The sequence below is a fragment of the Lissotriton helveticus genome, chromosome 5_1, assembly GCF_964261635.1.
Source record: "Lissotriton helveticus chromosome 5_1, aLisHel1.1, whole genome shotgun sequence".
In the NCBI taxonomy this organism is placed as follows: domain Eukaryota; kingdom Metazoa; phylum Chordata; class Amphibia; order Caudata; family Salamandridae; genus Lissotriton; species Lissotriton helveticus.
The window spans coordinates 349,773,220-349,798,932 of NC_136065.1; the positions used below are offsets into that span (position 1 = coordinate 349,773,220).

The following is a 25,713-nucleotide window of genomic DNA, read 5'->3' on the forward strand; positions in this document are numbered from 1 at the left end:
AATAAAAAGCTTGGGCATCTGGCTCGACCACGATCTCACTTTCAAAACCCAAGCTAGGTACACCGCTGCTGCCTGCTATGGTCTGCTCCGAATCACACAAAAAATATTGCCTCTCCTACCCTGCCACTCAAGAAATCTCCTGATTCAGGCACTTTTCCTTTCCAGACTGGACTAGGGCAATACATTCTATTTGGGTGCCCCCAAATCAGTCATTGCTAAGCAACAAGTGGTCCAAAATTTGGCAGCAAGACTCCATTGGCTTCTGATATAGGAGAGAATACATTTTAAAGCCCTTTGCATCACGCATAAAAACCTTCAGGGAAAGGTCCTACTATCATTAAGAATCTGATCAAACCATACAAAGCTACCAGAAATCTCCGCTGAGATGATCTCTACCTAGCCGACACTCCAAGAATTAAGAAGGCTCGGACAGGTGGCCGCCTCTTCTCTTACAACACCTCTAAGCTCTGGAATTCCCTCCCTCTCTCTATCCGGAAGGAAACCAACCTCCTAACATTCCACAAACACCTGAAGACATGGCTATTCCTGTAATCCCATCTGCCCTCTAGCTACCGTCCGCAGCGCTGGGATGCTTCAGGTAGCCATGCGCTAAAAAAAAACATTTTTCATTTCATTTAATTGATTATTAATGATGTTAATTATGGAAATACATTTAAATACAACTTTTAAGTATTTTTTTTATTGGTGTGGTGTTATAGGGTAGGAAATAAAATACAACTTTTATGTTTTACATAATTTAATATTTGCTTCTTTTAAATAATTTTTTTAATGTATTTATTAATTTATTTTATATACTATTTGTAACTTTTTGTTATATGTAATTTATATTATAATATGTATTCTTTTTATATGGTTAATATTTCTCAATGTATATTTGTAATATTGTTTATGTATTTCTATGTTTTAAAAAAATTTTTTATATTGTTTAAATGTTATTAGTAATTTTTGTTTCTCTGCAATCCAGCACTTTCCCTACTGTTGCTCTCACTGGAGTGAGAATAGTAATGTTTACCCCTCTGATATCCAGCACTTTCCCTACTGTTGCACTCACTGGAGAGGGAATAGTAATTTTTACCCCTCCGCTGTCCAGCACTTTCTCTACTGCGTACTCACTGGAGTGAGAATAGTAATTTTTACCCCTCTGCTATCCAGCATGTTCCCTACTGTTGCACTCACTAGAGTGGGAATAGTAATTTGTATCACTCCGCTATCCAGCACTTTCCCTACTGTTGCACTCATTGGAGTGGGAATAGTAATGTTTTCCTCTTAGCTATCTAACACGTACCCTACTGTTTCTCTTACTGGAGTGGGAATAGTAATTGTTACCCCTGTGCTATCCAGCACTTTCCCTACTGTTGCACTCATTGGAGTGGGAATAGTATATTTTACTCCTCCACTATCAAGCCTTTCCCTACTGTTAAACTCATTGGAGTGGGAATAGTAATTTTTACCCCTTCGCTATCTATCACTTACCCAACTGTTGCACTCATTGAAGTGGGAAAAGTAATGTTTACCCCTTCGCTATCCAACATTTTCCCTACTGTTGCATTTATTTTAGCAAAAAATTAAAAATTAAAAAATAAAAACATTTAAACTTACATTTTGCAATACGCGAAATGCACGTGTTAATTTGTTTAATAATTTAATGTTTTAAATTATTATAGAATGATTTTTTTATTTTAAAATATTGATATATATTTATTTTTATATAATTTTAAAGTTGACAAATTAAATAAAGTCACACCAATCACTTTTTGATTATCATTTAGGGGCCTATTCCGATTCGGGAAAATGAGCTCCGAATAGCTGTACGGAACGTATTTCCCATCGTATGGGAGTCAGAAGCCGCATGGTAAGAAGTGTCGCCTTCCAAAGGTCCGGCCGCCTGACTCCCCTCACCCTCTGACTCCTCAGCTGTGGTGGCACTGTGGCTGGGTCCCTCCTCTTGGTCCGTGCTCATGTCTCCTCCTGTGTCGGTTGATGATGCTGTGGGCAAGGAGAAGAAACAAAAATGCATCAGTCACCTGTACACATCTGACACATGAGCACATAATCAGTTGGTCACGTTGACACATGTCATGTGTGATGTGCCACTATGTGGTACACATAACCTTTACACTTGTCACATGTATACCATTATGCAGATGTAGCCATGCACATCAACACTGGGATGGCACAGTCATCACTATGGGCACCTGTCTTATGATGCCAGGGTCCCGGGCACTTTGACACTTGACATTTCACGCTCAGCATGACCCCATGTGACTATGTCCGGTGTGTGTTATGTCAAACCTTGAGCTTGTTGTTTGTGTTATGTAAACTGCATCTGCTGTTGGTGCATCTAACATGGGTCTGTGTTGAGATGGGGAATGGCTTCACATGTACGCTCACCATGCCACATGTGCATGTCTACAGCTTTTGGGTCTGATGGCACCAGGCATCAATTTTACAAAGGCACACATGTCTTCATCCTGACAAGGGCTGAGTAGTTTTTTGTCACATGCACACCTTTATCGCTATGTTTTTGAGATGTATTTTTGCTATTCCATGTGGCCTGTGCATGTGCCTTGCAGTCAGCTGTCTGGATGGGTTGACAACCTTCCACTGCAGGTTTTGTGAAGTGTGTCACTCAAGTGATATCTTGGGTTGTTCACTCAGACCACACCAGCAGCTTGTTTTAGGGCATGTCATGTGTATTGAGGCAAACAACGGGTGTATCTGGGTTTACGTAGAAGTGCCAGCAAGCTGCCATATGTCCGGGATGCATTGCACACGCCAGAATCCATAGTGACATGATGTCTAGTAGCAATTTTGCATGTGATATGTCCTTGCCATTGATGTTGTTTGACGGTTATTCTTCAATCTTCCCAAATATGTCCTGCAGGGCACCACCTCTACCAAGGCCATTTCCAGACTTGGCTACCATGAGGGAACTTGACTGCATCCGACGTTACAGATTCACTCGAGCGTTGATTCAGGACTTGATGAACAAGCTGGCACCACATCTCCTACCGCAACACAGGTATCCTACTGCGTTGACACCCAAGCCAAAGGTGATGGCAGCCCTCCATTTTTTTGCAACAGGTACGTTCCAATTTACCATAGCTGATGTAGGTGGTATGTCATAAACAATGTTCAGCCGTGTCATGCGTGATGTGTTAGCAGCCATGTTGTCGCATATTGATTAATTCATCAAATGTCCTACTCCTGAAGAGTTTAGAGATGTAAAGGGTGAATTCTATGCCCTGGGTGGGATGCCACATGTAATTGGGTCCATTGATGGGACACATGTGGCTTTGGTGCCACCACAGGCTCAGAAACAGGCTTTCCGCAACAGGAAACATTATCACTCTATAAATGCCCTGGTGGTGTGTCTTGCTAACATGATGATTTCCCATGTTTGTGCAGGTTATCCAGGTTATCCAGGATCGTGCCATGATGCATTCATCATAAGGCGTAGCAGGGTGCCAAGATTGAAGCTGCAGCTGCGCAACCATCGGGCTTGTCTTGTCGGTGGGTATACTCTGTGTGTCCTGTGTGATTCAGTATCTTTTGCTCTGCCTGCATCTCATGAACCACTCATTTACATGATGTATATTTGCAGGTGACTCGGATATCCCAACATGCTATGGGTGATGATCCCTCTTCGGAACCCAGGAACAGCTGCAGATCAGCAGTACAATAATGCACACGGGCAGACCAGGCGAATGATATAGCGGACGTTTTGCCTCTTGAAGAGCTGATTTCGGTGCCTCGATAAAACCGGCGGATCCCTCCCATATGTCCCGGCCAAGGTCTGTAATATCTTCATTGTGTGTTGCATGCTGCACAACATGGCAGTTGAGAAGGAAGTGTCACTCATCCTGGATCCTGAGGAGCAGGAACATCCACCCGTTGAGGATCAAGGGCTTGGTCACGATGCAAGTGATGATGATGAGGAGGAAGATATCCGGAGTCAGCTCATACGCAACTTCTTCTCATAATGGTGAGTCACTGCGAATGAGTATGCAAGCTTGTAGCATTGAGTGGCATGTGTTGCAATGTGTGTGTCCAGCTGACTGTATGCAGTCACTTTGATGTGTGTTTTGATGTGTCACGCAAGTGCTGATGTCATGCCACACTGAAATGCCCAATGACTTAGCTTTAATTTTACATGTGTACTACATTGTTTGTGTTTTGTACCTGCCCATGTCTTTAGCAAAGATTTGTAACGGTGAGCCCTTGTGTGTCTGTCATTCCCAGGTTGCTGTGCCTGTTGTCTGTTTGTGTCATCTCAGTCCTCCTGCTATTCCTCTTGATGATTGCAACGTGGGGCGAATCAGCGTTCCATGCATGGACATGTGTAAATGTCATTTCAGGTAAGAGAACCAAACAGGCTTTTTTGGGTTGGTATGGTTTTGTGTGGGAAGTATTTCTATGCTTGTTGAAGAACCATCCCTACATGTGTAATCACCATGGATCAAATTACATGTTACACCACTCCCATGACAGGAAAGTCACCCTTCTTGACAGTCATCTGTTGTGGAGTATTGACTCTGGTGAAGGCATCAATGTGTGTCAACCTTGACCCTGACACATTACGGAATCCACGTGTTGACATTGTGTGGGACATCACAACCACAGGCTCCATGGTGAATTGCAGCCTCACAGTGTGCAGCAGGATGTTTTTTGGCTCAACCACTTAATCTTGTGTGCCAGTACTTTTGGATTTCCAAGAACCATGTTGTGAAGGTGTAGGCCAGAGTATGTCCCACATGTTCTGTCACGTGTCCTGTGAGTCTGATTGTATGGATGCATTGCCCCTTGTGCCAGTATGTCACAGCACTGTCACATTGCTTCCTCGGGGCCGGTGGAGAACACTGCTTTGCAAGCCTTCTCGGTCAGTTGATGTTAACTTTCTATTCCCATGATGCCAGGAACATTGCGCTGATGACATCACAACATTGTGCTGTAGCTAATGCGAGCGCTTACGTTGCACCAGTCGGGTGACGTCAATTCCAGGACTCTCTTGTGGCATGCTGCATATCCTGGTCACGGTAGGGTTGGTTTTGTTGCATTGCTCCTCATTACTCTCTGTTGATTGCCGGACCAGCACAACTTGTTATGTTAGGCATTTCAAAGCCCAGTTGGACGAGACAATGACTGCCTATTGTGGGTCTTCCTTGTGTTTACATGATTCCCTCCCTCGTCGGATGAGATTCTTAAGGCTCTTGCGGCTGATGTATAATTTCCCTTCTTGACCCTCATTGATTGCCAGGGGTAACTACGCATTGTTGTCTTTGTGTGATTACCACTGCAGCGCAATAGTAATTTTTAATATTAGTGCATTATTCACACACTGTGAGTACCTACGTTACAGCATGGCTCTAATTGCATTGAAGCAGCCTGCACAGTGTTATACACCCTTCATTTATGCTGAAAAACTCTCCTACCTTTTATGTTTCCATGTTGAAAAATCAGATCTAGTACAATTTTCATTACTGTGATGCCAAGTATGATACAGTGGCTGTTGTTTCCTTTACAGGTGTAACGGTTACAGTATAGGTTCTGAGGTATTATGTGAATCAGTGGCAAGATGTGTTGAATGCTTATGCTTGTTTATCTCCCTCCCTGCTGTTCGGTTCCTTTCCTTTCCTCGTCTGATCACCCTATTGAGTCAGTAATTTATACTCAGACCAAGGGGCTATCTGGAGGTGGACCACAATGATCATCGCACCTTTATGAGGATTCAAGGAAACACCAGTCCCAGGCAGTCGTGTGCACATTGTTTCACCAACATTACAGGTAAACTCCTTGCATGAGTGTTATTTTCTTCTGAACAAAGGGACTGGACATGGACATTGGCTAAAGCAGCATGGCCTCCACCCAAACTTTATCCATTTGTATAGCAATTGTGTCCCACACAGTACAATGTGCCAGTTTGCATGCGTCATCTATGACATACTTGACAAAGATTGTGCATATGGGAGTATCTGTACTGTGGCAACATACATGGTGTTTATCATAGGTAATGATCCATATTGTGCATGAAGTACATGGTTGTGTATGTATTGTTGCAGCTTGCTACACACAACGGGCAGCCCACACCTGCTGACGCTGTGTGTCCTGTGCACAGCTTGGCCTTTTGGTGCCTGATCCTGTGCCCGTCATTTATGGTGATTGTTCTTCCATTGTAGGTCTGTGACCCGTTAGTAACCACACACTCCTTACTTTCCATACACAGGTTACATTGTGCCTTTCAATCCTCCTTCTCTTTCTGTGTTAGTTTTTGCATGGTGTCTCACCCCTTCCACCATCATGTGTTTACTCATTCCTGCTGCAGCCTTCCCTGCAGTACCACACCACCGAGTGCCCTGATTCTGCAACACACACACCTCCCAGATGCTCCTCCCTCCCTCCACCCATTGTTAATGCAGGCATCAGCTTGTCAGTGCCACTGTTGCGCCACATCCGTGCCAAAGGCAGGACCGTCTGCGCATGCAACGTGCACAGTGCAAGACCCTCTGGTTCTTCCATGATGCAGGTAACACAACAGACTAATGCCCCAGCCCCCCTCAAAACAGGGAACACAAGACATTCATCCACCTGCTATCAGGCAACCCCTAAGCGCAACCATTACAGCTTTGCTGGCTGTGTGTGCAACTCCTACTGCCAACAACACGGTACCCCGCATGACAGACCATGTCTGTAAAACAAGGTCATGTGCCTCATACTGCACACCCGCTACATCCACCAGCACGCCATTGGACTCTGTCACTTAAGCCAACACAACAGCCCCACACTTCTCCTTCATTACAGTGACCTGGTTGAACGCATCCTCAGCATACTACATCAACATTGCCATCACAGATGGATACGAGATCACCCACAAGGACCACACCAACACTCCTGGACGATGACTAGCAATTTAATCAGAAGTACCCCATCAGAGTCACATAGTACACCAAAGACAAACTCAGCATGGTCAAACATCTGCACTTCAGGTTTCACACCAACCCCCAACCTACCCTCTGGATAACTATCATCTACAGATCTCCAGGCCTACACCCACAATTCTGCTAAGCCATCTACAATTATTATAATAGTCATGTATTGAGCGCACATCTAAGCCAACGGGGTTGTCCCAGCGATGTAGTGTGCCGAAAATGAGGCAGCATATGGAAGAGCAACTAATCTAGCAGGCTAAATATCCAGGTCTTAAGGGCTTAGCGAGAATCACAATCACACGGAATTGGACGCAGCGGAAGAGGTAGCTTAGTCCATCATTGGGTGGTTCCTACCTGAGAGGTTTCACCTCCTGATCTACGTTTAGCTAAGCAAGGAGTAATGAGCAAGTGCTTGTAATTGGAACGTAGAGATCGTGATTGACAAAAGGGAGGCAGTCTACTCCTAGGACAGACCGGACCACGGCTTTGTCGTGCCCAGAAGGCGAGTGTAAGTGCCTTCAATTCTATTTGTGCATCCATGGCAGACAATGGAGTAGTCTTTGACACGGGGAGATATGTTGTCAAAGTGAGACTCAGCATACCAGGCAGGCAGCAGCATTTTTGCCCGTCTACAGGATACGGATCAAGCCTAATGTGAGACGTACGTAGGAGACTTTCGCGTACTGTAAATGGGAGCTAATCAATGCGTGAAGCACAGTTTTACAGGTTACAATGTGCAGATAGTATATAATTCTCTTGATGAGTTTACTCTAGCGAATACAAGCGGCACCCGCCTCTTGTACCTGTGTGGCAAGGGATAGCTGATTGTCCCATATTAGTCCCTGATTCCTGACCACATTCTTGTGTGCCGGGGCAATGGCCAGTTCCTCTGGCCACCACAGATTGGCTGAGAGGGGAGAAGGTTGGTTAAAGGAAGATAAACTCTGTGTTAACTGTGTTAAGTTCTAAGAAATTGCGGTACATCCAGGCCACAATAATCTAGAGAATATTTTCTAGTGTGTCAAAAGTTAGCGGCACACACAGCATTCTAGGTGAATAGTAGGTGAGGCTCATCAGCATATGATATGATCTGGACTTCAGACATGGCAATCGATCGAGGCAGCGGGGTTAAGTAAATATTACAGACAGAGGGCTCAGAGCAGAGACCAGCAGCATGCCCCACTTCAGTGATTTGACTGGGGGGATGGATGTATAGGTCTGGACCTACTGTGTGCAGTCAGATAGTAAGGACGATATACAGTTCACCATGAAGCCACCCATGCCTATGGTCTTAAGGAGGTTCAGAAGAATGGGATGGGCAACGGTGTCAAATCCTGTAGACAAGTCTAACAGCACCAACAACGCCTTGGAACCTCCGTCAACCGCACAGCGTATAGAGTCTGCCATTTCAATGAGGGCCGACTCCGTACTATATCCGGGGTTGCAGCTGGATTGAGAGTCATGAAGGAGGCTATTATCTTCAGCAAAGGCCATCAGTTGCTGCAAGGAATTGTTCACTTAAAGCTTGGCCGGAGCTGGTACGTGAGAGTTAGGTCTATGATTGCAAGGAGATACAGGCTCTGCGTTGACTTTCCTTAAGATGGGCAGGAGAAACACGTGTCTCCACACATCCGGATTAGAGCCCAATTTGAGTCAAAGGTTCCAGATGGAGCTTAAATGGTGATTGGGACTCTTAGCAAGGATGTTGTACAGTTTGGCGGGCAAGGGGTCAGTAGGGTAACGGGATTTACACATCTGCAATTAGAGCAGAGAGGCTTCACCTGCAAATGTGTAAAATATACTGAGACCACAGAGATGGGAAACAGCTTTACAGATTGGTACTCAGACATTGGACAACTACATCAGCACGCAGGCCCTCACCTACACTGACAACATGGGTCAGGAATATAGCAACTCCTGGCTGGAGGACAACCATAGCACCATCCTGCATTTGTACATCAACATTTGCATTCAGTGGATCAAAAAATAACACACTGCACCACACTCCGTTACAGATCCACCAAGAATGATTGACCAAAGTCAACACAAACAAGCTGTGTGGCACCCTCACACAGGACACTCCAAACAACAACACCACCACACCCTGCAACCGCACACACTGGATCAGCGACTGACCCAACACTCTTCCCACATTGGCGGAATTTCCTGTGAAGCACAACAACAGTGAAGCCACCCGGGACAAGGCAGACCAACTGGACTCATTCACGTCTAGCCATACTCATGTGCAAACCTTGTAAAACAAACAACCACCAGTTAACTTTCTGCCCTGAAATCCACAACACACAGACATCACCATATCATCAACATGGACAAGAGGACAACCTCCAGGTATGACCTAGGCACCAAGACACACGACATGAATGACCTAATCGGCATTGAGAGAGAACTATCTGACCCCAGCTCTCCATCCAAGAGACATCCCATCCTTGCAAGGCCAAGGGGATCCCTTGCAACTTACTACCACTGCAAGCTTGTGGACGTACACGACAGCCTCGCCACACAGAGGCAGTCAGCGCTTTTTCCACAGGACATACCCCCATCAGGTCCTGGACTCCCGTCAGCAGCAAGGACACCACCCGGCTCATGTACACCATCCACTCCGGCTCTCCATCTGGACCCTTCCCACACAACATCTCAATCACAGCATACACCATCCTTTTACAATGTACGGCTGTACCGCAGGATCGCCTGGAACGTCAACCTGCTTCCTTACCCGGCAAATGTCATCAAGAAGACAGTCAACAAGCAACTGACCATCTCACTCCAAGCAAACATCTCCAGGCAAACCGCAGCAGACCTTCTTCCACAGTAATCACCCCACTGCAACAGCCCTCATTGCCACCACCACCAACATCTTGGACCATGCTCAATAATGGTGAGTACACCACCCTCACCCCATTGACCTCTCATCTAGCATTCTACACCATGTGGTACCACAGTGTCAGATCACACATCTCCAACACTGGGATCCCGAGGAAGGGCCAGGATGAAAGCACCAAGTACCTCACCAGCAAGGCCCAGGGAGTCTGCCTCCCCCCTTGGGCACGTAGTACATTGGGGTCATCGGGCCCAGGCGTCATCTCACAGTGTGACTATCTACATAATCTCCATGACCCCCCTCGCAAACATCACATGCGCACACAATCTCATCATCATGTCCTCTGCCATTGACACCCAGCTGCTCCTCACCCTCACCAAAGACCCAGCCACTCCCAGATCCAACATTCAAGAAGGCATGAGGTTCATTGACATATGGAGGTACCTCACCCACATGAGGCTGGACTTGGACAAGACTGGGCTCATCATCTGAGGAATGTTAACTTTAGGCTGGGACAACTCCTTGTGTCACAGCAACCTCGGCAGCGCACAAGCACACATTGGCCACACACGCAAGCAGGTGCTCATCGTACACTACTCGCTCACAATAATCATGCAAATGAACACCATCTCTACCTCATGCTGCAAGTCCCTATGCAAGCAGCAAATGTTCTTCACATAGATCGAGTCCTAGTCAAGACAGACAGTCACCCAGGTACACAACAACAGCCGACTGTACTACAGCAACGCCCTCTACACAGGAACAACAGCCAGACTCCAGGAGGACTTGTGCACATACAGGGTGCATCAGCACACCTCATCCTCAACATCCCCTGCCCAAGCAACATGACTGTCCACCTGAGATACCTACAATAGGCTCACTCTCAACAGCAGGATCACCTTCATACTCCTCAGCCACACTCAGGAGCCACTCCACAACCCCAGCCCCGAAGACGAACATGGTCGTCTCCCATCCAACACCCCATTGCACCAACTCCGTCCAGCCAACATTGCCCTGTGCACCATTCTTCACATCCACAGTACACCTGCATGCGGAAGATAGTTCTCCCACCTCACCAAACAGACCTGGTACTCCCTCCCTGGGCACCTGCACATGACCCAGGACCTATTCACCTTCATTATACTCTTCCAAAACTGTCTGTCTGAGCAGTGTGGCAGACCACCCCCCCTCAGCAGATTGAAACCATCACAGGTGAGTATAGCGCTCCATGTATGTATTTGATGATACATTGTGACCTATGTGTGTCCTCTACCGGACTCAGATCACAGTGTATGGATGAGTTCAGTTTGTTCCACACTGTGGCATACCTTGACATATCCCCACACGTATGTTGTAGAATGATGGAAAATGACTGCAACATCAATGTCAGTATTGTTTTTTTTTTTTATGTATTGTTCTTGTACGGGAAACGTGGGTTAGTGATGGGTGCTGTACAAAAAGGGGGGGGAATCCAAAGTTCAAAAAGGGAGATGTGATGCCTTGCAGTTTGAGTCACCAGAGTCCAGAACACAGTGCTTGCCATCATTGGTCAGACTGCAACCAGCAAGTCCATGTGGGAGAGTAGGTTAGTCAATGAGGTGATGCTGTTGCACACAGACTCCAGGTGCCAGACCTGGTGTTCTGGGAGATGCGCATGGCCCACTGCCTCTCAGTGTGTCTTCCGTGGACGACCCACCTTCCTTGGGGGACCCTCATGTGCAGGCCTTGACGATGCACGGGACGCTCCGTCGGACAATTCCTCCTCCTCCTCCCTCCTTGTGCCTGGTGGCCGTCTTTGCCTTGAAGTGTGTTGCCTGGTGACACAGGGAGTGTGCTGCATGTTTTCAGCAATCCGACGGAGTGAATGGCTAATGTCCCTTTGTACCGCCAGGAGCTCAGCCAGTCTTGCCTCCATCCATCCTTGGTGGTGTTGTTGACTGGCGTGTTGCTCGGCCTGCTGGTTTTTTATCTCTGTGAGGGCTCCCACTACCTGACTGAACTCCCTGGTGTCCCGCCGGTATACTTCCATGATGTTGCAGAGCTCAGACATACCGAGACCTGCAGCTCTCTGGTCAGGTTCTCGCCTCCGCCTGCTGCCACTCCCACCACCCCTGCCCACACGAGCCTGGCCTGCTGTTGTGGGCACATCGGCTTGACTGGACCCCTGAGTGATGGCAGTGGTGGTGTTGTCTGCCCCCTCCTGGGTGCCCGTCGAACCTTGTCCCTCATTGTCAGACTGGCTCAGTTCTTGAGTGTGGGCAGGGCTCCGACTTGTCTGCTGAGATGTGGCAGGAATTGTGGTGGCGGTTAGTGCAGGTGTGCCTGATCCAGATGCTGCACTGGATGTGGCACCAGAGGTGCCAGGTTGGTCGGGGTCATCCATGGAGTGGTGAGAGGCATTGCTGTCGGTGGAATGAGGGTCCGGCGGAGCCTGGGACTGGGAATCATCTTCCCCATCGTTGGGATTCAATTCCGCACGTTGCCCTGTGGGTGTGAGAGACAGACATTGTTAATGCCATGTAATGCAACATCCATTTCTCATACACATTGTAGTTGGCACTGTTCCACCTGGTAGTTGTCCATACTTTGGATTGTCCTTAATGTTCACTTGTGGAAGGGTATGTTGTGGTGTCCGATTGATATGTGCTCCTGAGTCATTGCCATGGGGGGGGGGGGGGGCATATTTACTATAACTGGCACAGCCCTGCATATCAGCAGGGATTCACCAGTCCTTGTGCACAACACCTATGCCAGCACAGAAGCAACGCATTCACATTGTGGAGCACCATGGTGGGAAAAATGGGTCAGCTGCGTCACACATCTGTGCTGTGTAAGTAGGCACATTGCTGGAGTAGCGTCACCAGCGCAAGACAGCTCCAGTAATGGTCTGTGGGGCCCTATCTGCACAATGTTGCTTCATTCCTTATGCCTGCATCAGCCATGCACAGGGTTTTGACGCAGCATGTGCTTATAAGTGACAGAGTGAAATCTTGTAGATTTCACATAGCCACTTTTGGGAGGCATGCCAGCGCCATTACGCCCCCCCGCCCCACCCCCCTGCACCACTACACCTACTTGTGGCACAGAGCTTTAGAACGTGACACATCTCACAGATGTGTCACCTTGTAAATTACCAGCACCATGGCACCTCTTTTGTGCCGCAGTTGTGTCACAGAGGTCACGCAACGGCGGCGTGTAAGAGGTGCAAGTGGCTTGTGAATGTGCACCATGCATTTGTTGCTTGGATGCTTCATCCGATCTGAATTGGTTTAGTAGTGTTACATGACCATTGTGACAGTGGGGAACTCCATTGCCTGTCCCAGGTGGGTATGTTTGTGTAAGGGGTGTGTGTGACAGCCTGTGGTGGTAGTTGGAGTCTGAGTTGGCACTGGGCCTCCCTCGTGGTGTGGCTGTCCCCCATGGAGCATGCTGCCATGACAGTGGCTGTGAGTTCCTACCCAAGATTTCTGACCTTGGTGTCCTGGTGTTTGTGTTTGCACTGGTCACAGGAGAGCCTTGTGCTGCCTACACCAGGGCCCAGTGTCAGCTAACTTGTCAGTACATTCACACTTCATGTGCATTGAGCATGGTGCATGGTTGTGTACCTGCACCATATGGGATGAGTACAATTGGACATGGGCATCCACAGAGATGTTTATAGGGGTGTGCAGATTTTTTGCTTCATCACCATCCCCCTTGCACCCTTCTCACCCTCCGCCTTGCACCCTTCTCACCCTACCCCTTGCACCCTCCTCCACTCCCCCTTACACCCTCCTCCACTCCCCCTTGCACCCTCCTCCACTCCCCCTTGCACCCTTCTCACCCCCCCTTGCATGCTCCTCTACTCCCCCTTGCACCCTCCTCCACTCCCCCTTGCACCCTCCTCCACTCCCCCTTGCACCCTTCTCACCCTCCCCCTTGTACCCCTCTCACCCTCCTCCTTGCACCCTCCTCCACTCCCCCTTGCACCCTTCTCACACTCCCCCTTGCACCCTCCTCCACTCCCCCTTGCACCCTCCTCCACTCCCCCTTGCACCCTTCTAACCCTCCTACGTGCACCCTTCTCATCCTACCCCTCGCACCCTCCTCCCCTCTGCCTTGCACCCTTCACACCCTACCCCTTGCACCCTTCACACCCAATGTCGGGTGCTACCACCTGGGACAATGGGACCATTTGTAAGGCACAATGGACTAGGGCCGGCCCTGATTGGGCCAACACCAGCAGCAATGGCAATCCAGGGGGGCCCAAGATCCCCCTTCACCCCCCTGCAGACGCACAGGGAATTGGGTCTGATTTGGGGTCCCACAATGCATTTAGTGACACCCACCCTCCCAGGATACTGGACGTCTAATCTTGGGTCTGTGCTTCCTGTAGCATGGGACGTGGTATTGTCTTGGTTTGTTAAAGGGACATACACATGTTAGTGGCATTTGCGTTGTTTTTGCCTGTAGTTATGAGCAGCTGGCGCTTGGCGCTTGTTTTGGGCATTTTTTGTACTTGGAGTGTAGCTGTCATTACCCCATGTTACATGAGTTGTTTGTATACTCACCAGGCTCTACGACTCCTTCAATCCCATGTACTCCCACCGGTGGTAGCAGGGCCATGACCTTCTCCTCCCAGGGATGGTACTGTACTGGTCTGCGGGGACCACCATCTCCAGTGTATTGGGTCTGTTGGTAGTCGGTTTCCATCTTCTTCTTCACCATCCTCCGCAGATTGTACCACCTGGCCTGGCATTCTGTCCTGGTGCGTCTGATGGGTGCAACAGCATTCACCTTATTGACGATCCTCTCCCACAGTTGTGTTTTCTCAGCTATGCTGGTCCATCTGACCAATGCACCAAACAGCTGTGGCTCGACTCTGATGACTTCATCTGCAAGGATCGCCATCTCCTCCTTTGTGAACTTTGGATTCTTGTTTGCGGACATGGTGTGGGGTGAATGTGATGGGGGTGAGGGTGTGTATGGATGTGGGTGTGTGGGTATGAATGTGACTGGGGGGTGTGGGTCTGAATGTGATTGGGGGTATATGTGAAGGTGGATGTGTGCAGTTGTTTGTCTGTTGTCTGGCTCTCTGTGGCTAAATGGGTGTGTTGCAAAGGATCATGGTTTGTGTGTGTGGGTCCTTTTTATTGGTCCATTTGTGGGTGGGGCTTAGTTTGAATTTTTGGTGGGTGTGTTATAAGGGGTGGGTCTGAGTTAGGCCCTCTGTTTGCCTGTTTAGATCTGGCCAGGATATTCTTTCCAATGGTTTGTACACAGGAGATATGTTTTGTGGTGTTGTGTGAGTCGTTTGCACCCTCCTTGTGCTGTTTTAATGGGTTCGCGTGCGCTTCGTTCAGGGGGGGTTCGATTCGTATTTGCTTTTGTGGCTCGCTTATACGCGACGTTTTTCCGGGCTTCGTGTGCGCATTGTTCAGGAGGGTTTGATTCGTATTTGATTGTGTGGCTCGCTCATACGCAAAGTTTTTCCGGGGTTCGCGTGCGCTTCGTTCAGGGGGGTTCGTTTCGCATTTGATTGTGTGGCTCGCTCATACGCGACGTTTTTCGGGGTTGGCGTGCGCTTCGTTCAGGGGGGGTTTGTTTTGCATTTGATTGTGTGGCTCGCTCATACGCGTTGTATTTACGGGATTCACGTACGCTCCGTTCAGGGGGGGTTTGTTTCGTATTTGATTGTGTGGCTCGCTCATACGCAATGTTTTCCGTACAAATCGCAGTTGATACGCGATGACGTTTTCCCGTACAAATCCCATTCTCGGTCGCCGGTCAGGATTGTACTTGTCGGTCGTACAACATGTTTACAAATTGTACGGTTTAGTTCCCGAGTCCGTGTCATACGGATTATCGCATGATTTTCGTAAGGTTCGCAAGGATTCTGACGTATTTTTAAGAAACGGATCGTACGATGCGATTCGTACAGATTTGTACGATTCGTACGGAAACGGCTACAAATACGATTCGTCAGACGGTTTTCTTTGCCGAATCGGAATCGAGCCCTTAGTGTTATTCTTGGTGATATATTTCTATGCTACCTCTTATTTCAGTTACGATAAAACCACAGTTAATTCAATGGCATGTTCAGCTTTCTGATTTGTCTGCCCACTTTAATCTTGCCCACCAATGGGCCGAGTTAACCCTCTGGTTTTATTCATACTTGATTAATGCTTGTGCACTGCACTGTCTATTAAGCTATTTATATGAATTTTTGTGATTAATATCAGTAACGCTCTTAGTAATCCAAGCCTTGATTCTAAACTACTACCCAGAGTTACATAGTGTGACTTCAGGTAGCCAAAAATCTACCTTTAACACCGCATCCCCACCCCATTCAGAGGGATTAAGGGTGACTCAATATCTTAACACTTCATTGATATTTGATGAGAAAGGGAAAAGGAGGAAGGAAAGGGATATAGGGGGCAAGGGAAATATTGGTTACATTTAGTTCAAATTGTATCATTTATAAATAAAGTCCAACGTTAAAGATAACATCAGACAAACATAATTACAGATGTGAATGTTATTCTTCATCTTGGTTCAGTCCATTTGGGGTCAGTGTCCGGAAGTTTAAAATGTGTCGCGATTCTTTATTTCTAAGAATCTTCTCTCCATCACCGCCCCTTGAATGTAGTTCCACTTGTTCTACTGCGTAGAATTTTAGCTCTTTCCAGTTGCCACCATGTTCTTTCTCCATATGTTTAGCAACTGCGTTACTTCTATCAGTATTGATGTTTGCCCTTACATGTTCAAGAATACGCTTTTTCAGATCACATATAGTGCTGCCCACATATTCTAGAGAGCAGAGGCATTCGATGATATAAATCGCTCGGATATCCTTCGGGATCATGTTCGCGCTATATAAAACTTTAAAAAGAAATGAATTGGCTCTTACATGTAATCAGTTGGTTTATTTTCCACATCTTTTTGTTAGCCATTTCGATTTCTTTGATGTTTTTGGCAATAATGCAAACTTTACAAAGTGTGCATTTAAAAATCCAGTTGCCTTGAGCCAGGTTTTCTGTTTATTTTTATTCAAAAAGTGGCTATGGAACAATTGATCTTTAAAATTACTTCCTCTTCGAAATGTTAAACTTGGAGAATCACCTACTATCCTTGAAACTGTTGGGTCCAACTGAAGTATATTCCAATTTTTACGCAGTATTTTTCTGATTTGTTTATTTTCTGTAGAGTATGTTGTTATCAAACAAAGTTCTTGATTATTCTCCTCTAGACCCTGTTGAGGAGTTTTTTCTTTTATTAGTTCAGATCTTGGTATCTTCGCTGTTTTTTGTTGACAAGCCAGCACCACTTTTTGTTGTATTGTCGCTTGCTAAATCTTGCAGTTGTTAATAGGCTGTTTTTTTGCCATTCTTGATCTTGAGAGCAAATTCTTCGTATCCTCAAAAATTCTCTGAACAAAATGTTATTAATTAAGCTCGTTGGTGGAAACTTCCTGCATATAAAATGGCATTTGTTGGAGGAGGAGCTACGCTAGCAACCAAGATGGCCGCTTAGGCTCCCGGCTCCGCCGACCTCTGTCCCCTGCCGGATAATCCTGCTACAAATCCTGAATTTACACCCTGCCTCCGGGCGTGTGAACCGCCATGCTGTACTTTGGTGCGATCCCGGGACTTTTATCAGCTTGGTGGACGGAGTTACGTCGAGTTTTAGTTTGGGCCCTACACCAGCTTGTGAGCCGGGGACTCGAGTACTGGCCCAGCCGGGTTCCAGTTGAATAACAGCGGCCGTGGGTGATCGACAGGGTCCGGTCCTTGGATGTGGAAAACTTTCTAAGCCCGATTTTGACGGCAGTTGTTGCTCTGGCCTACAATCGATGGAGGGTTGACGAGGCACGACTGTGGCCGTGGGCGGAGGTCCCTGGCCCGGAGACCCGGTTTGCCGCCGCCAGTGTTTGCCGGGTCGGAGTCTTCGCTTGCGGTACTGGAGCCTGGATTGTGGCCTTGGTAAGCCCTCGGTCTCCCTCCGTGACAGTCCGTCCCAAATTTGCCAATTCCCCCGGGAAGACCGGGGCCTCTGGGGGACGCGAATATGGTTGTCTCTGAACAAAATTTGGTGGGACGGACTGAGTCTGAACCGTCGATACGGACTGTACTGGCAGCTATCAGGGCACTACATTCCCATGTGGAGTCCATTATCCAGAAAATGATTGCAGTCACACACGGACATGGGTATGTGGGACCGGACCCTGATCCGTTTCAATATCCTGATCGGCCTATACCACCCACGGAGGTCCTTGTAACGGCAGTGGGCCCTGTACCATGAGGGGTGTCGGAGCTTCATGGCCGATGACCGTGTACTCGATGCTCTCTACGGATTGCCAAGCCCACCATCATTGCCTACTGTGTGTGGATTAATTGGTGCTTCCCTTCCGGATGCTCTTGGTGGGAACCATCTACGGAACGAAACAGTGTCGATGAGGGTTATCGTTGATGCCGACAGAGTTCCCAGTGACTTTAAAACTTTGCCTCGCCTCGGAAGGAACTTTACTGAACTGTTTCTGCGTTTTGACTATCCTGCGGAGGCGACAGCACGTCCGGAAGGGGCTTGTACGACTGATCGGAAGGGTCAAGGATGAGACTGATTGTTTGGGCTTGGTTTCATGGGCTTTCTGAAGTGGGATTCGTTACCATTGTATTTACGGGAGGTCGGGTGGTGATTACTGTTTCCCCTGTTTAGCTTTAATATCGCTTCTTAATGGAGTTGTGTGTTTTAGTCTGGGGGATTCTTGGTTCTGGCGGGGGAGGGGGGACCGGGGGCCCGTACTGAGATGTCCTCCTTCACATTTACTATATTTAGTATTTAGTTAGATGGGGCAACAGGCACACTGCTAGTTGGGGATAGGCGCAAGCCATATGCAGGGGTGCAGGGTGGGGTGTTTGTTTTGTTAGTGTTTGTAGTTTTTATGTTTGAAATCCTTCAAAATCCTGATATAGGTGGTCTTATTGAGGCGCAAATTTGTGTTTTGGGGTAGATGGGTTCTGGTGGAGGTATTACTTGCATGAGTTAGCCGATTGTTGCTCAATTCATTATTGTATTCGGAATGCGGCTGTATTCTCGTACCCCTTTTTATTGCTGCACCCTTCCCCTCCCTTCTATTTTGGACTGCTACTCAATGTTTATCCTGTTTCTTGGGGAGGTGGGGTTGGTGGTAGGCATTTGTTTGATTATCCTGAATGTGGTGCGAACGCATACCTGACGTAGCATATGAGCAGGTTTTCTTGATAGTTCTCCGTCCATTATGCCCTGTTTGTATATTGCTTATCCTTTCGTTCCGCGATGTAAGTCGCCTGTTATTGTTTTTCTTTTTTTCTTGTTTCTTCAATAAAAAGAATTATACAAAAAAATGGCATTCATTACAGTGATTTTGCGATGCAGTGTAGTGTGAACTTGATTGTCATGGATATAAATTTCGGTATCCAGAAAGATGACTCTTTGCTCACTTATATCAAATGTGAATTTCAGATCGGTCTCCGTGTTATTGAGAATCTCAAAGTACTCAGAAAATTCTTCTTTGGATCCATCCCATATGATGATCAGATGGTCAATGTAACGTGGCCACATAGCACTTTTATTTACAAGACAATCATTGTTTGAGTTCCATGCCAGGCTGCACTCCCACCATCCCATCGAAAGGCACGCATAACTAGGACTGAATGAAAAACCCATCACACTGCCTTTCACCTGACGATAGATCTCATCTTCAAACATGAATAGGTTTTCCGTAAGGCAGATCCATATCATTTCCAGGAGCATTTTGTTGTGGTTGGCAAATTGAATGTTGCATTCTTGCAAAAAGTATTAACTGGCTTTCAGACCGATCTCATTGTTTATATTGGTGTAAAGTGATATTACATCCATTGTACCCAATTTATATGTGGTCGCCTATGGGATTCCCTGTATGTGTTGTAACAGGTCACCTGTGTCCTGTAAATATGGGCTCCCTTTGCCGAGATGATCGATCTCCCTGCTGGTCTAGTGGGATGTTTGTGAATCATTGGGAGGAAATATATAGTAGGTGTTTTTGGACGTTCCATTGTCAGATATTTCACTTCATCTTCATCCAAAATATTGCTGTTCTTCCATGTTGTTACTTTTTTATATAGATCTAATTTAAATCTTTTTGTTCGGTTTTCTTTGAGTCTCTCATAGTATTCTCTATTTCTTAATTGAGAATTTGCCTCTAGCATATATAGTTCCTTATCCATGACAATGATGTTACCGCCCTTGTCTGCTATTTTAATCTCAATGCTGTCATCTTGTTTAAGATTCTGTAATGCCTTCCGCTCCACATTTGATAGATTATCTGCACATTTTGTATGTCTCAATTAATACAGTTCTATTATTACAGCCCCATGAAAGAGGTCAATTTTATTTCCATGTGGCAATTGGGGGTAGAATTTGGATTTTTGCCTTGTTGCCACTAGTTCCTGCTCCCAACTGTGTACAATATACTTACAGATCTGTATTTTGTGAGTTGGGATCCTGGTCTAATTCTGTTAAGGTCATGAAATCCTCTGAGTTTTTGGCCCTTAATTCCATATTGGGTAGTGTGATCTTTTACTTATGACTTGCCATTTTTGGATTTTCTACAAATAGCTTTGCTAATTAGATTTTTCGGATATACTTGTATAAGTCAATTCTGACTTGAGCCAGTTCTATGTTATTCGTTGCACAAAAATTCAGGCCTCTTTTTAAGATATTGATCTCTATTTCTGTGAGTGTTTTTTTGGAGAGATTAACTATCTCCAGTTCTCGTGAAGATGATTCTATAGAGGAGTCCAGTTTCATTTCTGTTTCATGCTCCTTGTCCTTGTTCCGATTCTGTTGGGGTCTGTTGAGCCGCTTGCCTCTTCTCATAGGTTGCCTTTCCCTTGATTTCCTACCGACTGTGCCCCCATGTTTTTCTCCCAGTTTTTTTGTTGGAGGGCCAGTCGCATTTCCCCTAAAAAAGTACACCTGGGGCGTCTCTCATTTTGTTACACTTCACCTTCACTTGCGTCCGTTGATGTTAAGGACGACTTACTGTCTGCTGTATTTGTGGCCTGTCCAACTTATCTTGTTGTTTCAATCTATCAAATTTTCTGGCATATGTAAAGATACGCCCTTCCATCTACTCTTCCCTATCATGCTGGAATTTGGTTTGTTTCCTTATTTGGACAGTTTCCTCATGTCTGTGTATATAGCCTTCCAGTTCTTCCTTGAATTTTACTAGTCCCGGGGTTAGTGGAATTGACACCAGCTCTTTCTCCATTTCTTTCACTTGTGTCGTTATTTTTGCCAGTGATATTTCTATATGTTTAATCAGGATTTCCATTAATCCTAATGATGATTTCAATATATGTTCTCCCCGTTCATGGAGCAGTTCATTGCTTGTCTCTTGGTGGTTAGGCATAAGATTTATTCGTAAACCACGTGGTACACGTTTGACCTCCAGATATTTTTTAAGCAATGTTATTTCCCAACATTTATGGATTTCTTTTTTTGATAGTTTTTCCCAAGTTCTTAGTTTGTTCTTAATGTCCAGATCTCGTTTGTTATTTGACATTTCACTTCCTCTGTTTATTGAACTTTCTTGTTAAAAAAATGTGCTTAGCGTTTACCTCCCTTTTATCCATCCTGCTGGCGTATAATTTGCTTATTTGTTTGATTCTTAATACCCCCGAAGGCGATTTATTCTTAAAGTTTGGACTGACGAATCTGTCTCACCGACACACTCTCTTGTTTGTGTAATATTTATCAAGAACAGTTCTCCGGGTCTTCGTTACCACTGTTGTAATTCTCCTCACAGAGAATGTAGCCTTTGTGAGAATAGCCGATTTTGACATAAAGTAGCAAACTTTGAATGTAACTTTGTTGCTCACTCTCTATTTCCAATATTTTCAGCCGAGAGTCCAGCCCTCCGGTTGTGCTTTCCGCGTTCTGCCCTGTTTCGGAGTCCGTGTGAGTTAATTGATTTCAGCAATTCATTGGTGTTCACCCTGGTCAGCACAATTGATCCTTTCAACGTGGCCCTCTTTCCTGACCAGTTGGGCGCTCTCCGGTGGTGCGAGGAAGCACGGCAGAGCCTGCCATTTCAAATTCAAATACCAGTTACCCTGTAGGGGATTCTTCTAGCACTCACAGATTCTGCAATAATTTCAGTCCACTCCAATACGCATTTCTTGAGGTGTTTATTCACAACATGCCAGCAACCCTTAAGCATTTCGTATGTGTACATATTTGTATGTATACATATATATAGAGAGAGAGATAGATAGATAGATAGATAAGATAGACAGACAGACAGACAGACAGACAGACAGACAGACAGAGCGAGCGAGCGAGCGAGCTTAAGTGGGAGTTGAAAAAAGAATTTTTTTTCCAATTAGAGCTCACGTAGGAAATTTCACTCAAACCTACAGCCCAACAAGATTAACGTCAAACTAACATGAAAGTAGTGCTTTAGTCTGGCACATGCTTTAATCGTTTTGGTGTAAATCCATTTGGTAGTTTTTGGAATATAGGTGTTTAAGAAAATGTTTCTGAGAGTAAAGCACGTTTGTATATCTCTGATGCTTTAAAGAATGAGTCATGAGTCGCAACTCCTAACAATCACATTCTGAAAATTTTCTACTATGTACCTGGCTGGAGAGCGGCTCAAAAAAATTGCATTTTGGCCAAAGAATCCCACAGCAGCACCGTGAGAGCTGCCCAACTCCACAGGAGGCACCCCGAGGCATGGATGAATACTCCATAAAAGCCCCAAAAAACAGGTTGAATGTTTGGAAATAACAATTCATTAAAAAATGTATCTTTCTGTAGCAACTATCTTAAATGCCGGGAAAAAGGCACTGTTTCAATCAATCAATCAATCAAGGGTTTATAGAGTGCACTACTCACCCGTGAGCAGGCCCGGACTGGCTACCGGGCGTTTTGGTGTGCTGCCAAGCTGGTGGCTGATTTCACTGCGGTGGGGGCGGATGTATGTCAGTACAACGCAATCTTTTATATCGTGGTACTTTACAATGCGTTGGAGGGCGCGGATTGAGGAATCTTATAATTTTATATTCCAACACCAGTCCACGTAACAGTAGGGATGGTGTTGGAATATAAAATTACAATATTCCCTAACCAACAGCGCCATCCAGTGCAAGTCGTAGTAACAACTTGCGTTATAATGGCAGCGTGGTAAAGGTTGTGCGGTGTAAACACCGCGTTGTAAACTACGTTTACCGGTGGGGGCTGATTTCGTTGATGGCGATCTGCGTGTGCTTCTAAATACACAAAGCAAAACAAATGGTTTTCAGCACACGCAGGTCCCCATCAACGAAATCAGCCCCCAGCACCAAAACACCCGGTAGCCAGTCCGGCCCTGCCCGTGAGGGTCTCAAGGGGCTAGGCGGGTGGGGGGCAGCTCCGGATCAGTCGAAGAGCCAGGTCTAGAAGTCTTTCCTGAAGGTGTGCAGGGTTGGCGAGCGTCTGATGTTCACAGGGAGCTCGTTCCAGGTCTTGGCTGTGATGTAGGTGAAAGCCCTCCCGCCCGTTCTGTTTTTGGATGCGGGGGACTCCTGCCAGGGCCAGGTCGGGTGAGCGGAGGTTCCTTTGGGTACGTGGAAGGATTGTTTGTCCTTAAATTCTCAGTTTTAATGAAAATCAATAAAAGATTTAGTCACAATTAAAAATTGGGAAAATTAGTTTCCTGTTTAATGAAAAGAATAAGAAACTAAGGGAAAATTATTTGTCAAGCTTGTCAACGATTGGTTGGGCAAAATCGCCATAGGCCATGCTCTGTGGCCAACACCTTAAGCATAAACAAAGGCTGTGTCCACCTGGGTTTGGCTACCCAAAACGGGTGGCACGTTGGGCTCGGCCACAGGCCAGGACCTGAACTCAAACCCTGGTGTGCACTGATAAAGGCCATGTAAAAAGCGGTTGGTTGGCTGTGGTAGGATGGGTGCAGGGCCTGGCCATGCGTTGGTCCAACCCCTGTTAGGCATGGCCAAAGGCTGTGTGCAGCAGTGGTTGTGCCTTGGCATTAGGCTGAGTGCAGGGCTGGGCTGCAGGCTAGGACCTTTGCCCAACTCCCACTGTTCAGATTTGTGCCCACCCCCCACTGAACAATAATAACATTCACTGAAAAAAACAACAGTTAAAAGTTGATTTATGGTTCTTGCTCTAACGTATAAAATCAATGCCGTGAGCCATTTATGTTTAGCAACCCAGACAACATATGTCATAACTTACACCCACCGCCATGCTCATAACACAAATTTGCCATCAGCAAAGACACACAAAAATAGCTATAAGAATAACTACATGGCTTGTGAGTTGATAACCATAACTGGTGAGTTTCAGTGAATTTACATAGTTGAGCTAGACCCACAGCTTACTTTTTAGCTGCTTTTTCTGACTAGTGATTCATTTTTACTGTGCTATCCAATGTACAAATAGCACCAAAATGCCAAATAGCTTTCCATCCCCTAGTGGCCAATAGTGCTTGCCACCAAAACACCCACTGACAAACATCCACATAGCCAGCAGCTCCAGGTATGGCTAGACTATAATCGGTAGGCAAAGGCTGTAGTATCTGACTAAGGGGTCTATTAGGATGGTGGGTGGATAGCCGCCGCCGGTCCAGTGGTGGCAACCGCCGTACCGGGGGCGGCCATCCGCTCGCGATCGAAACCCGGAAAACCGCCAGTCTGATTAGCATCGCGGTCGTGACTGCGGCGGTGTGATTTTCCACCTGCCACTTTTCCGCCGGTTGCAGTCCGCCCGCTTGCCTGGCGGGTGGAGCTGGACCACTACAATTGTGGCGGATCCGGGCCAAGCACCGCCGGCACGATTATGATGCCAGCGGTAGCCAGCCTTTCCGCTGCGTTGGAACCGCCATGGAAAGGCATGCAGACACATGTTCCGGGGCCCATCATGGGCCCCCAATGTGTTGGGGGTGTGTGGGTGCACTGGGGGGGGTACCCATGGTATCCCCCTACATTTCCCTGTGCCAGGTGGCAGACACAGTGCAGTGCCTGCCATGCAGTGCAGGGAGATGCAGGTCATGCCTCATTTCACATCGCAGCGGTGCTGCTGGTAGCAGCAACCGCCGTAATGTTAATTGCCAGAATCCAACCGCCGCAGTCAGATTTTGACTGCGGAGCATCCTAATTGGACTGGCGGTTATGCCGCGGTCCTTGCGAGTCAGAGAGGTTTTCCGACCGCCATCCTTATAGCCCCCTAAGTGCACTAAAGCTACACTGTCAGATAATATGTTTTGAAGGTGGGAGGGTTCTCCTAGTCACCCCCTCTCCTAAGGACATTGATAATTTATCCAAAGCCGTTCTGTGCCTGTGAGACCTCCCAAGATCAATTTGCTTAGAAAAGTATTTATATTCCAGAAAAATGGCAGGCTAATTATCATCAGCCCAGTTACACAATACTAGAGCATTCATGGCGGGAGGACCATCTAGGACAATAGTGTTCTTCCTGAAACAGATTAAGTCAACCTCAACCAAAAATCAGCTGTGATTCTAGCTATTGGCAGAACCCCAGGGAGGTGGCCTGTAATCACATCCTCTTGTTGTCTGTATATCTATATCCCCAGATATCAGAATTTCTGAAGTTCCATAGGCAATACTAACCTTTACATATGTTAGTCAGTTGTCTTGCATGTTTTTGGAATGCCCCTTTATGCTTGTATCCTGTTTATTCCTGTTCACGAGCCTGCAATGGTTGCTTGGTGTAGCCTACAACTTGGGTGGAGAATATAAGAAGAAAAGTATTACTGCCTTGGTTGAAGGTACTCTCACCTGGTGTATTCTATTTAGGTTTTGATTGGGGTTTGCACAAGATTTAGATTTACTGGGTCATTTAGACATGGGCATGTATCCACTGACCCACGATTTCAGGGAAGGCCATGGACTCCATGCCAAG

At 46.6% G+C, this 25,713-nt stretch overlaps 1 long non-coding RNA gene across 1 annotated transcript in view; it reads right to left on the minus strand.

Annotated features, from left to right (window-relative positions):
- Window positions 1-1,900: 1,900 nt before the first annotated feature.
- The window catches only part of LOC144754542 (uncharacterized), a 92,223-nt gene continuing 68,410 nt past the window's right edge, over window positions 1,901-25,713 (minus strand). The window contains exon 3 of the long non-coding RNA XR_013594740.1: window positions 1,901-2,007. This is a non-coding gene — a long non-coding RNA (uncharacterized LOC144754542). The remainder of the gene's footprint in view (window positions 2,008-25,713) is intronic.